Source organism: Haplochromis burtoni, unplaced genomic scaffold, assembly GCF_018398535.1.
Source record: "Haplochromis burtoni strain Fernald_Lab_line unplaced genomic scaffold, NCSU_Asbu1 Contig_209, whole genome shotgun sequence".
NCBI classification, from domain to species: domain Eukaryota; kingdom Metazoa; phylum Chordata; class Actinopteri; order Cichliformes; family Cichlidae; genus Haplochromis; species Haplochromis burtoni.
The window spans coordinates 500486-503706 of record NW_024582570.1 but is presented as its reverse complement, the minus strand read 5'-3'; positions in this window follow the sequence as shown (position 1 = coordinate 503706).

Sequence of the window (3221 nt, the reverse complement as noted above, 5' to 3'; positions counted from 1 at the left end):
CCCCCCTTTTTAATTTATAGAGGGAAAAAAAATGTCCATGCGTTGGTTCTTTTGATCCGCAATGTTTTATTTGATGTGGTGGCTTTTATTGGCCTTGAAATGCCCATTTCCCATTCCACCACAAATTTATGAAGTGAGAATATGCATCTTGTTACACACTTGCTTGAAAAAAACAAAACATAAACTGGCAGAGTTGCATCAATATTTAGCCAGGTTATTTTTAAGAGTTTACCTATTATAATTTTTTAAAATTATTTTTCAACACTTTTAAATGTAACTTAAAAGTAAAAGTTGATCATTTTTCACAGAGCACCGTCTGTTATCGCTACTCCACACCCCACCTGGGAAAGAAAAGTGCAGACCTCTTAAAAATAAAAAAAAATAAAAAATCAGTTCCAGTTCTGACGAGTTGAGTTGCTCACGTTTTGCTTTAGGTTTAGAAAAAGGGACTTAGACACCCCCCGCCCCCCCCAACCCCTCCTTTTTTATCCAGATGGGGCCTCCAAAAGATCAAAGCAACCATCACTCTTTCTCCCCCTCTTTTCACCTCCTCCCTCCCACTTCAGTCTCTTCCAAACTTTCCTGCTCTACTGTATATTTTAAGTCGAGCAGAGCATCCTGATGGGAAGCCAGCTTTTTAACACAGGAATGCCTCGTTACAGTTGAGGTAGGCTTCCCTTGAACAACCTCTCATTTTAAGGACACATTTAAGTTAAAGTGTAGCCCACAGGGCAAAAGGGATCGTTCATCAAAGTGAGACTTCATGATGGTGTTTTGGTGACGTTTGTCGTTTTGACTTGAGCTCATTGGACAGGACATTACAGGGATTTCTAAAGTCAACCGAATATTTTTAACAACACTTACACACACTTTTATATTTATTTTCACAGATAGTATTTTTGTGACGCTACACCACTTTTTGTCATGCCCACAAGAGTTCTGATGTGAACTCTAGCCTTAGATAGCTTATTGATTAGCGCTGTATCAGCTTTGTGGGAGCAGGATTAGGATAAGCCTGTGTTTTTAATACAATCTCCTCATACCAACTCATCACAATTTTCATAACAATCCACGAAGGCAAGAGCTCTGAAATAGAAAACAGAACTCCAAGACTTATTACGACGCATTGCCGAGAGAGGGCTGCAACTGCTTGGAAACTGGCTGGTCAAATTGTGGTCACACTTTAACCTCCATGTAGCCAAATAGTTCTTTTTTCACATTATAGACTTTGCAATAGATAGTTTCATTTGTGTAACTTGTAAGAAAGTACTCTCTGAACAATTAAATTAAACTGCTGAAATAAAGTTAAAATAAAGTGGACAAGTTAGATGGATCAGGTAGACGTAAAACACAGAACACCATCAGTCTAAAACAGCTTGACATCCTCTCAGAGAGAGCCTCCCGCTCACTGTAGCCCCATGGTTAATCAGCGTGCCGAAAGAATGTCAAACTGTTTTGAGCCAGGTAAGATGGATATGAAGTCACCACCAGGACGGATGGTATTAATTGGGAACTTCAAACAGAGGCTTGTATAGATTAAAACATGTGGTAGGGTCCAGGAGAAGTGGCTCTGTCACAGACTGAGGCCAGTCACTTTGACCCATACCGCCCTGTTTTATCACACGTCATTCTCAAAAATGTAACCCTTAAATCACTCGCAGATGGACGTCGGCCCCTGACACACTCTCTAACGTGAGGAGATGCCCTGGTGGTGAAGCATCATCTGACTGAAGAAGTGAGAGCTGCAGATGCTCTCGCTTTGAGGGTAGAAATCTGTAGATTCAAAGAGCGAACGTAAAGGCTTTCTCATTTAATTTGAACAAAACAACTCAAGTGCCGGAGACAAACTTTGAAACACCAGGCAGTCCTACTACTGTTGGTGCATGGTGGCTTGTTCTCTGCTAAGTACCTTGTTTGAACTCCAAGTATTAAGCTCTTCTGGCTTTCACTTGTAATTCTCTCTCTCCCCCTTTTCCTTGCCTCCCATTCTCTTTGCGTAGCATAGACACAAATTTTGAATGGATTAATCCTAGAATTAGGTCATTTGAAAATGACCCAGCTGTTCTGATGGCAGTCCCTCAGAAGTGCCCCCGTAGCCCCCACCCCAACCCCAGGCCTCCTGTGAAAGTCAAAGCTTGTCTTTCATCTCCGATCAGTTGCATGTGCCCTCACAGATCCACAGGTTTTACTGCTTAAGTCTGGGCTGGCAGCATTGATCATGTGACCATTGCCTGCCTAGTGTTTATACACATCATAGCCCCGTCTGTCTACACAGCCTGCCAGTTCTGCTCACACATTCCCGTCGTCCATCTCGCCTTGCCGGGTAGTTTTGATTCGCACATGCTGTTGTCGAGGATCCATCCGCGATCATCAAATCCCGCTAGTTGGAACTGTTAGGTCAGGTTACATCAAAGAGATCAGGAGGGATCAGCCTTTTGAAAGGGACATGCTCTGGCTCACATCATCAGAAACAGGTGGAGGTCCTCATCAGGAGAACAAAGGAGAGATCGCCATCTATAAAACTTTTATATTTCATAGAAGAGTTTCTTTAAATTCCCACACACAACCTACACAGCACCAGTATAAAACACATGATGGCAGGTCAGGCATTGTGGGACTGAACCAAAGTACTAAATTCCACCAAGGTCACAACAGCAAATCTTATGTCTTAGTGCTATTAAGCCACAAAGTGTTTATGTGCAGAAATCTGCTAATAAAAGATGACAGAAGGAGAACTAGAAATTTGTTCATGTGTTACGAATTAGCTGAAAAGCTGACAGACCCTTCAGCAGATCTGTATATATTGTAGTAATGACTCTTAATTTTTCATCCTGCCAGTAATATAACACCAGATATGGAAATTTCCTTTAGGTGCTTGTCATTGAGGAGACATGCACTTAAAAAGAAGGCTAATATTGGATGTTTTTTAATGCAAATATATAGATTTCACGACAACTTCACTTATAAGTTGATATGACTGTAACGCTAGAGGGCTTTGACGTTGCGCCCCTGCGAAAACGCTTTCAGCCTCGGCTTCTGTTCTGTGTCACCTTGAGGCAAACCTCCGGAAGCAGGCCCCCTTAATTTCATGTTGAAGCTATTGTTTAAAACCCAAAACAAACATGTACAGAGGTTTTTTGGGTGTTAACACACCGTGGAGTTCCTTTCATGTACCCTCACCACATGTTCCTGATATTACCCAGACAATCGGTAAACAACCT